The following is an 11,715-nucleotide window of genomic DNA, read 5'->3' on the forward strand; positions in this document are numbered from 1 at the left end:
TGTAGTTTTGTCCTCACCTAAGGCTTGAGGCCCTCAAGAAAATAGAACATCTTGTCCTTTTCGGACATGTCCCGAATATCCAACATCAGGGTAGAAAAGCTTTTTACAAACTCTCACACCGTTCCTGTTTGCACCAATTCTCGAAGTCTCTTTCGAGCCATATACTCCACATTCTCAGGGAAAAATTGGTTTTTCAATTCTCGTTCCAGATCCGTCCAAGTCTTAATCGGGCACTCGTCATCGACAAACTTGGAGTGCCACCACAGCTTGGCATCCCCTACGAGGTACATCGATGCCATTGCTACCTTATCTTCCTCTGAATCCATCTGTACAGCTGAAAGTACTGCTCCATTTCAAATAAGAAATTTTCAAGTTCCTGAGCATCCCTTGCCCCCTTATAGCATTGAGGCTCTAGCACCTTGGGCCTTTTTCCCCTTTCCATCGAGCTCGAACCCGATCTGGCCACAGCCATTTGTAGGATGCTCACCTGTGCTCTGAGCTCCTCAAACTCCTTTTGGAGAATGTTCAAGGCATCTCTAGCCTTTTCGCTCACGTTGTGGAGAGTATCGAACAACTCCCACTGGGTTGTCTCGATCTCCCTCACTCGATCTTTAGTTGCCATATGAGTTTTCATTATGACCACCGTGGCCTCAAGTTCTTCAATTCTCTGTTGATGATTGGGTCCACCACTTGTGGCCATCTCATCCATTTTTCTAGCACTTCTCAACCGTGCTCTGATACCATGTGTCACGGACTAAGCTTTCTCTCAACAAGCAATAGACCGTGCGGCACTTGAATGGGCGCTCCCAACCAAGTCAACCTTTAATAGATCAATATCTGAACAAATAACCATAAGCCATGGTTAGTCCTAAGCATTCACAATAAGACACAATATATCGAGATCGATCTCAAGCGCACACACAAGAAGGCATATTCGCATTGAGAAAAAGAAAAACACATTGAGGCAACAATCGGGACATTCAATCGGGGTGAGTTTTATTATAGTCGGGAATCATACATCGAGACTTCCCACCATCACCAGGGCCAGGGGGTAGCCCTTGGTGGGTGGCCTTGGCTCGCATAGCAACCGATGAGACAGCCCAACACTACGCTACTGGCTCACCCCCCTAAAGAGCCTTAGAGATTTTAGAGCTATGCCACTAGTAACCATTACAATGTTTGAAATGGGGACACTTTTCCTAGCACAAGGGATATGCCCGGCCATGGCCCTATACATGGGTGGCTTATGGCAACCTAAGTCCCGATCATGGCCCTATACAAGGTTGGCTCATGACACTCGGCTTGCGCATTATGCCACTTCGGTCGGCTCAGCGCCCTCACGCTCATTTCATGGGTTGACTTAGGCAAGCAAAGTTTATTCCCAGTCTAAGATCGGATCAAACCGAGGGTTGCGGTAGCAGGATCAGCAGCATGCAGAGGGGATCGGGCCGATCCTCGGCTTGCATATTCTGCCTCTCCGACTGGCTAAGCGCCCGTACGCTCGTTCGTGGGTTGGCTTAGGCATACGGAGTTCATTCCATGTCTAAGCATACAGAGTTCATTCCCAGTCTAAGATAAGACTGAACTGAGGGTTACGGCAGTAGGACCAGCAGCAGGATCGACAGCACGCAGGGGGGACCGGGCCGATCCCCGGCTTGCACATTCTACCTCTCTAGTCGGTTGAGTGCCCGCACGCTCGTTTCGTGGGTTGGCTTAGGCATACGGAGTTCATTCCATGTCTAAGCCCCAGTCGGACTGAGGGTTGTGGTAGTAGGACCGACAGCGGAATCGACAGCACGCAGAGGGGGATCAGGCTGATCCCCGGCTTGCGCATTATGCCTCTTCGGCCAGCCTCTCCGGCCCACTGAGCGCCCGCACGCTCGTTTCATGGGTTGACTTCGACATATGGAGTTCATCCCCAGTCTAAACATACGGAGTTCATTCCCAGTCTATGATCGGATCGGACCGATGGTTACGGCAGTAGGATCGGCATCATGCAAGGAAGACCGGGTCGATCCCCGGCCTGCATATTATGCCTCTCCGACTGGTTCAACGCCCGCACGCTCATTTCGTGGGTTGACTTGGGCATACGAAGTTCATTCCCAGTCTAAGATCAGATCGGACCGAAGGTTGTGGTAGCAGGATTGGTAACACGTGGGGGGGACTGGGCCGTTCCCCAACTTGTGCATTCTGCCTCTCCGACCGGCTAAGCGCCCGCACGCCCATTTCGTGGGTTAGCTTACGCACAGGGAGTTCATTCCATGTCTAAGCCCCAGTCGGACTGAGGGTTATGGCAGCGAGACCGGCAGCACATAGAGGGGGACCGGGCCGATCCCCGACTTGCGCATTCTGCCTCTCCGGTCGGCTGAGCGCCCGCACGCTCATTTCATGGGTTGGCTTAGGCATACGGAGTTCATTCCATGTCTAAGCATATGGAGTTCATTCCAATCTAAGAGTTTGAGCCACGGTGCACATGCTGGGCTCGTGCATGTGCTGGTGCCATATTTTTTTCGCTTGAGGCACCATCGCCGGAGCATCACCGGAGCATCGCTGGAGAGCCTAACGGGCGGCACTGGGGTTCAGGCGATTGGGGGGGCCGGGGGGTGTGCACACATGATGTGCGACGGGTGCTGGTACTTGGCCCTTATATTGGCCTTCTATCCCTCATCAAACCTCAAAAACTCACACCCCCTTAAAGAGCATTTGAGATTTTCTAGGTTTACTGCCAGTAGCCATTAAAGTGTCTGAATGGGGACACTTTTTTCAAACGGTCACAAAATCTTCTCCACTTCGATTTTTTAGCTGAATTTTTCTTTGCATGCCAACAAAAATACAAGGATCACCTCTACCAAATTTGGGGACAAAACTCTTTCTAAAAAAATTTTAAACTATCCCGAATCGTAAAACGTTTTGAAAATCATGAAAAATAGAAAACGGGTCATCTTGCCACGAAACTTCACATGAAGGCTTAGGGGACCATTGTATGAATGTATAAGCCATAAAAATGGCATTGGCATGGCAGGAATATGAAGATGTGCTTGAACCCACCTACCACCCGTTCGATCACCGGCTTACGCATCCTGCCCCTCTGGTTGGCTGAGCGCCCGCACGCTCATTTTGTGGGTTAACTTAGGCATACGGAGTTCATCCCCAGTCTAAGCATACGGAGTTCATTCCCAGTCTAAGATCGAACCGGACCGAGGGTTGCGACAGTAGGATCTGTAGCACGCAGAAGGGATCAGGTCGATCCCCGGCTTGCGCAATCTACCTCTCCGGTCGACTGAGCACCCGCACGCCCGTTTCGTGCATTGGCTTAGGCATAGGGAGTTCATTCCATGTCTAAGCCCCAGTCAAATCGAGGGTTGTGGCAGCGGGACCGGTAGCATGCAGAAGGGGATCGGATCAATCCCTGGCTTGGACATTATGCCTCTCTGATCGGCTCAGTGGCCGCACGCTCGTTTCATGGTTTAACTTAGGCACACGGAGTTCATTACCAGTCTAAGATCGAACCGGACTGAGGGTTGCGACAGCAGGATCGACAGCATGCATGGGGGGACTGGGTCGATCCCTGACTTGTGCATTCTGCCTCTTCGGCCGGCTGAGCACCAGCACGCTCGTTTCGTGGGTTGGCTTAGGTATACGGAGTTCATTCCATGTCTAAGCATATGGAGTTCATTCTCAGTCTAAGATCAGATCGAATTGAGGGTTGCTGCAGCAGGATCTACAGCACGTCGGGGGGGACCGAGCCGGTCCCCAGCTTGCGCATTCTACCTCTTCGGCCGACTGAGCGCCCGCACGCTCATTTCGTGGGTTGACTTAGGCATACGGAGTTCATCCCCAGTCTAAGCATACAGAGTTCATTCCCAGTCTAAGATCGGATCGGACCGAGGGTTGCGACAGCAGGATCGGCAGCACGCAGGGGGGACAGGGCTGATCCCTGGCTTCCGCATTCTACCTCTCCGGTCGGCTGAGCACCCGCACGTCCGTTTCGTGGGTTGGCTTAGGCATAGGGAGTTCATTCCATGTCTAAGTCCCAGCCGGACTGAGGGTTGTGGTAGCGGGACCAGCAGCACACAGATGGGGATCGAGCCAATCCCTGGCTTGCGCATTATGCCTCTTCGGCCAGCTCAATGCCTGCACGCTCGTTTTGTGGGTTGACTTATGCATACGGAGTTCATTCCCAGTCTAAGATCGGATAGGACTGAGGGTTGCGATAGCAAGATCGACAGCACACAGGGGGGGATCGGGTCGATCCTTGACTTGCGCATTCTACCTCTCTAATCGACTGAGCACCCGTACGCTCGTTTCGTGGGTTGGCTTAGGCATATGGTGTTCATTCCATGTCTAAGCATACGGAGTTCATTCCCAGCCTAAGATTTTGAGCCACGGTGCACATGCTGGGCTCAGGCATGTGCTGGTGCCATATTTTTTTTTGCCCGGGGCACCATCACCGGAGCATCGCTGGAGAGCCTAACCGGCGGCATTGGGGGTTCTGACGATTGGGGGGGTCGGAGGGTGTGTGCACATGATGTGCGATGGGTGCTGGTACTTGTGTCACGGGCTCCGACCTTAGACTTAGAAACCATGCGGCCTTAGGCTTGGAATCTCTTCCTTTATGCCTAAGTCAGTATAAAACACAAGCGTACGGGCACTAGAACAACGGGAAGGACTGATTACGCAAGTTAAAGAGAAACAAGATAAAAAGGCAGAATTCTAGAAATGCTCTTGTTTTCACTGAAACGAAAGTGTTTGATGGTGTACAAATGAGGGAAGAGCAGCCATCTATTTATAGTTAAGGCTCCAGCTTACACTTAATGGCAATATCCCTAGAATAAAGGCTAAAATCATGGGATTATACAGATTACAATCAATCAGGATGCTAACTCTTGATTTTTAGGGTCAACCAAATCTACCAGGATGCTACTGCTGATCCTGCCTGCTTTCAGAAGCTTCCCTTGCATGTCCATCACCTTGGGCCCTTCTGGATGTGGTGCAGGCTGCTTGTATGCCAGGCCTTGGTCTCACGGGCTGGCCTGCAAGTTGGGCGGGCATTCTGAACTCATTTGCTAGGCTTTGCGTGCGGATACCTACCAGCACGCCTGGTCTGTGGGCCTCAACATTTGGCTCACCTGTTGGTGTGCCTGATGTGCCTGGCGTGCCCGCCCAGGGCATGACATTCTCCCCCATCTGATTGCACAATGCCCTCATTGCATCTTCTGCATGGTACTGCCTGATCTGGTCCCCGAACTGCCATAAGTCATATGCTGGCTCCCAGCTCGCTTCACTGCCTGGAAGTCCCTTCCAGTGCATTAAGTACTCTTGTCTTGGCTGATAGTTCTTTCGTCTCACCTCCCGGTCAGCTATGATGCTGTGGACCTCCTTCTCATATGAGGCCCTTGCTTCCAATGGTGCACGCTTTGACTCTGCCCATCCTGGATCTCTTTCATCCTCATGGAACGGCTTGAGCATGCTTACATGGAACACCAAGTGTACCCTCGACTTGGGTGGCATATCCAGCTTATAGGCAACCTTGCCTACCCTCTTAACTACACCGTCCCAATCACTAACAATGGTCATCGGCACTCCCTAGTACTTAACCATGTTCTTCAGGAATAATCAAGCTGCCTACTCGACTGGGCACTCCTTGGTTGCTGGAATGAAGATTCCATACTTGGAAAACCTGTCCACCACTACCATGATGCTTCCAAACCCTTCTGCTTTGGGTAGACTAACTATAAAGTCCAGAGAAACACTCTCCCATGGTCACTCTGGCACTGGCAAAGGCTCCAAGAGACCGCCTGGTTTCTTGAGCTCCACCTTGTCCTGTTGGCACATAAGACAAGTCTTCACATAGGCCTCCACATCATCCTTCATGTGCAGCCAGTAGTACTAGTCCTCGATCAACGCTAAGGTACGGCTCACTCCGGGGTGTCCAGCCTACCTCGAATCATGGCATTCTTGCAAAACTTCCTTGCAGAGCTTTTTGTGCTGCGGCATAAACAGTCTACTTCCCCTGGTGTACAGCAAGCCATCCTGCAACCAAAATCGCCTAGTCTTACCTTGCTGGGCGTACTCCATCAAAGCCTTGGTTGTAGGATCATGCATAAGTCCCTCCTTGATGTGGGGCACCAGTGACCCCTCTGGTTGGCTAATGGTAGCAAGGTTAGCCTTCCTGCTCAGGGTGTCTGCCACCTGGTTCACCCCCCCAGCTTGTACTCCATCTAGAAATCAAATTATGTAAGAAAATCTTGCCATCTCACCTGCTTGTGGGATAGCTTCTTCTACATCTGGAAGTAGCTGGTTGCCACATTGTCCGTCCTAACCACGAACCTCGACCCTAACAGGTAATGGCACCAAGTGCGTAAGTAGTGCACCACTATAGTCATCTCCATCTCTTAGACCGTGTACTTACGCTCAGTCTCGTTCAACTTCCTGCTCTCGAACGCGACTGGACGTCCCTCTTGCATCAACATGCCCCCTATGGCAAAGTCTGATGCATCTGTATGCACCTCATATGGCTTGGCATGGTCTGGTAAGGCCAAGACTGGCTCCTCGGTCACAACCTGCTTCAAGCTATCAAAGGCTTCCTGGCACCCTGCACTCCACTCCCATGCTTTCCTTTTCCTGAGCAAGTCAGTCAATGGTGTGGCTATTGCTGAGTGACCTTTGATGAAGCGCCTGTAGTAGTTGACCAGCCCAAGGAACAATCTCAACTCAGTGACCTTGGCTGGTGGTTGCCACTCTAGGAAGGCGTGTATCTTGTCTTCATCCATGCGTATCCTGCCACCTCCCACTATGTGGCCAAGGAACGGGATCTCTTGCTGGGCGAATGAGCACTTCTCCCTTTTGACAAACAGCTTGTGTGCTCGCAACACCTCAAACACCTGTCTCAAGTCATCTACATGCTCTCCCAAAGACTGGCTGTAGATCACAATGTCATCCAAATAAACCACAACAAACCGATCAAGGAATGACTGAAGTACCTTGTTCATAAGGGTGCAGAATGTTGCTGGGGCATTCGTGAGTCTGAAAGGCATCACCAAGAACTCATACAAACCATACCGAGTGACACATGCTGTCTTTGGCTCATCTCCCTCCGCGATCTTGACTTGATAGTAGCCTGACCTCAAATCTAGCCTGGTGAACCACCTTGCGCTCCCAAGTTGATCGAACAAGTTCACAATGAGTGGGATGGGGTACTTGTTCTTGATGGTCAGCTTGTTCAAAGCCCGCTAGTCTATGCACAGTCGCAACAACCCATCATGCTTGTGCTGAAATAGAACCGGTGCACCATAGGGTGCCTTCGATGGCCTGATAAAGCCAGCATCAACTAACTCTTTGAGCTGCTTCCTCAACTCCTCCAACTCTAGTGGAGACATTTGGTAATGGGCTCTAGCTGGTGGCTTGGCCTTGGACACCAGCTCGATCTTGTGGTCTACCTCCCTCTTAGGTGGTAGCTTGCTAGGTAGCTTTGCGGGCATCACATCACTAAAGGTCTTCAGCACCTTTAGCACCTTTAAGGGTGACTCGGTCTCCTTTTCCCTTGGCTCATCATATTTCAGGGCTGCCAAGAAGGTGTCTTCTTGTCTATTTATCACCTTGGCAAATTGGATGGCTGACACCACCCGCGACCCAACTCCAGACCCTCTCCTCAATGGCACTAGGCATTGGCACCGTGCATCCAAGATGCAAACACAATCAACAAAAGGCACAAAGAGAGAGTTAATCCGAACAAGGAAATCTAACCCAATCATAAACTCATACTCGTCAAGGGGTATTACGTCAGTGGTCTCTTTGCCTTTCCAGTCTCCAAGCTGTAACTCCACTCCCCACGCTACTCCAATGGCTAGAACTTCCTTGGAGTTCACCGTTTTGATGGTACCAGTCCCTTTCTGCACCTTTAGTCTGAGCTTCCAGGCTCTATCACCTGGAATAAAAAGACGTGAGGCACCTGTGTCCACCAGTGCGCTCACATTTTGACCCACAACCATCAGATCCGCAAACATCAAGCCCTTTGGCTTACGGCTCCCCTTACCCTAGACAGCATTGAGCACCAACGACCCAAGCTTTGCTACCTTTGACTCTGGCTCCTCCTCAGACTCCTTGTCTATAGCAGCTACCATGCCCTTCTGTGGGTAATTGCACACTATGTGGCTCCCTCCACATAGGTAGCATGTTAGTGGCTCTCGGCCCCCCTTTGCTTTCCACTTGCCTGCTGGTGGCTTCCTCTTGCCATCCTTGGTTGAACGGTCTCAGTCTCCATCCTTGGACTCCCGGTCACGGTCTTTCCCCTTGGACTGTTTCTTTCGGTCCCTATCGTCCCTACCCTCACCTTTGGGCTTGGTAGACTCAAACTTGTTCAGAGGCTTGAACTCTATCAAGGCCTCGACAGTAGTCATAGCTTTAGCCAAGTCATGAACTCCTCTCCTTTGTAGCTCATGCTTCACCCATGGCTTCAGCCCATCCATGAAAGCAAATAAGGTGTCCTTCTCACCTAGATCCAAGATCTGTAGCATCAATTCAGAGAATTTCTGGACATACTCCCTTATGTCCCCTTGCTGGCTCAGCCTGCGTAACTTTACCCGTGCCTCATCATCGACATACTACGGATAAAATTGTTCTCTGAACCCCTTTTGGAACTCTGCCAGGGTTCCAATCTTGGCACTCCCACGCCTGACATCATCACACCTGCGCCTCTACCACAATAAGGCTACATCAGTGAGATACATAGCAGCGGTGCTTACCTTTATCACCTCATCTTACATGCCCATGGCCTGGAAGTACTGCTCCATACCCCAAAGGTAGTTATCTACTTCCTTAGCTGCCCTAGCCCCCTTGAACTCCTTAGGCTTAGGGACATCCAATCTGGACTTAGACACTCCAGCAAACATGCCATTCCCAATGGCAGTCTTGCAAGCAACGAGCTCACTGGTAAGCTCTTCCATCCGCTAGCGCATGGCCTCCATGCCATCGCGCAAGGTCAGCACATTAGCCTCCAAGGTCTGATTCTTTTAGGTGAACACGTCCAAGCCTTTGTTGAGAGCAGCTTGCAGCTCACTTTGGATCTCCTCCCCCATAGAGTCTAGCGATGCAATGTGAGTCTCTACCCCCTCAAGCTTCTCTCCCATGTCGCCCATAGTCACCTCCACCTTGGCCAGCCTACCGTCCATGGTAGACCAGATATCTCTAGAACTGGCTTTCCTCCCTCTTCCATGCCCATGCTCCTGGGCCTCTGGTTGTTGGTTAGCAGCGTCACTTTGGGATGCCATCTCCTCTAACCTGCACAACACAAACACACAGAATCGAACTTGCTTTGATACCAACTATCAAGGGCTCTGACCTTAGACTCAAAAACTGTGTGGCCTTAGGCTTGGAATCTCTTCCTTTATGCCTAAGTCAACCTAAAACACAAGCGTATGGGCACTAGAACAACAGGAATGACTGATTACACAAGTTAAAGAGAAACAGGATAAGAAGGTAGAATTTTGGAAATGCTCTTGTATTCACTGAAACAGAAGTGTTTGATGGCGTACAAATGAAGTAAGAGCAGCCCTTTATTTATAGTTGAGGCTCTAGCTTACACTTAATGGCAATATCCCTAGAATAAAGGCTAAAATCATGGGATTATACAGATTACAATCATTCAGGATGCTAACCCCTGATTTTCAGGGTCAACCAAATCTGCCAGGATGCTGCAGCTGATCCTGTCTGCTTCCAGCAGTTTCCCATGCATGTCCAGCACCTTGGACCTTTTTGGATATGGTGCGGGCAGCTTGTATGCCAGGCCTTGGTCTCACGGGCTGGCCTGCAAGTTGGGCGGGCATTCTGAACTCGTTTGCTAGGCTTTGCACGCAGATACCTACCAGCACGCCTAGTCTGCAGGCCTCAACCTCTGGCACGCCTGTTGGTGCGCCTGATGTGCCTGGCGCACCCACCCAAGGCATGACGCTTGGCCCTTATATTGGTCCCCTGTCCCTCATCAAACCTTGAGAACTCACAGCCCCTTAAAGAGCATTTGAGATTTTATAGGTTTGTTGCCAGTAGCCATTAAAGTGTCTGAAATGGGGACACTTTTTTCAAACAGTCACAAAATCTTCTCCACATCGAGTTTTTAGCTGAATGTTTTTGTGCATGCCAACAAAAATACAAGGATCACCTCTACCAAATTTGGGGATAAAACTCTTTCTAAAAAAATTTTAAAAAATCTCGAACCGCAAAAACCTTTGAAAATCGTGAAAAATAGAAAACGGGTCGTCTTGCCACGAAACTTCACATGAAGGCTTAGGGGAAAATTGTATGAATTTATAGGCCATAAAAATGGCATTGGCATGGTAGAAATATGAAGATGTGCCTGAACCCACCTACCACCCGTTCGATCCGCGGCTTGTGCATCCTGCCTCTCTAGTCGGTTGAGCGCCCGCACGCTCGTTTCGTGGGTTGACTTAGGCATACAGAGTTTATCCCCAGTCTAAGCATACAGAGTTCATTATGCCTCTTCGGCCGGCTCAGTGCCCGAATGCTCGTTTCGTGGGTTGACTTAGGCATATGGAGTTCATTCCTAGTCTAAGATCAGATCGGACTGAGGGTTGCAACAGTAGGATCGGCAGCACGCAAGGGGGATCGGACCGATCCCTGGCTTGTGCATTCGGCCTCTCTGATCAGCTGAGCGTCGGCACGCTCGTTTCATGGGTTGGCTTAGGCATACGGAGTTCATTCCATGTCTAAGCATACGGAGTTCATTCCCAGTCTAAGATGGGACCGGACTGAGGTTTGCGGTAGTAGGACCAGCAGCAGGATCGACAGTACGAAAGGGGAGACCGGGCCGATCCTCAGCTTGCGCATTCTGCCTCTCTGGCTGGCTGAGCGCCCGTACGCTTGTTTTGTGGGTTGGCTTAGGCATACGGAGTTCATTCCATGTCTAAGCCCAGTCAGACTGAGGGTTGTGGTAGCAGGACCAGCAGCGGTATCGGTAGCTTGCAGAGGGGGATCGAGCTGATCCTTGGCTTACGCATTATGCCTTTCTGACCGACCTCACCGGCTGGCTGAGCGCCCGCACGCTTGTTTCGTGGGTTGACTTAGGCATACGAAGTTCATCCCCAATCTAAGCATATGGAGTTCATTCCCAGTCTAAGATCGGACCAGACCGAGGGTTGCGATAGCAGGATCGGTAGCATGCAAGGGGGATCGGGTAGATCCTCAGCTTGCGCATTCTGTCTCTCCGATCGACTGAGCGCCCTGCATGCCCGTTTCGTGGGTTGGCTTAGGCATAGGGTGTTCATTCCATGTCCAAGCATATGGAGTTCATTCCCAGTCTAAGATCGGATCGGACCGAGGGTTGCGATAACAGGACCAGCAGTAGGATCGACAGCATGAAGGGGGGACCGAGCCAATCCCCGGCTTGTGCATTCTGCCTCTATGGCTAGCTGAGCATCCGTACGCTCGTTTTGTGGGTTGGTTTAGGCATACGGAGTTCATTCCACGTCTAAGCCCCAGCTAGATCGAGGGTTGTGGTAGCAGGACCGACTGCGATATTGACAGCACATAGAGGGGGATCGGGTTGATCCTCGGCTTGCGTATTATGCCTCTCCAGCCGACTGAGCACCCGCACGCTCGTTTCGTGGGTTGACTTAGGCATACGGAGTTCATCCCCAGTCTAAGCATACGGAGTTCATTCGCAGTCTAGGATCAGACCAGACCGAGGGTTGCGGTAGCAGG

This window comes from Durio zibethinus, chromosome 3, assembly GCF_047325235.1.
Source record: "Durio zibethinus cultivar Kanyao isolate XHJ-2024 chromosome 3, ASM4732523v1, whole genome shotgun sequence".
NCBI lineage: Eukaryota > Viridiplantae > Streptophyta > Magnoliopsida > Malvales > Malvaceae > Durio > Durio zibethinus.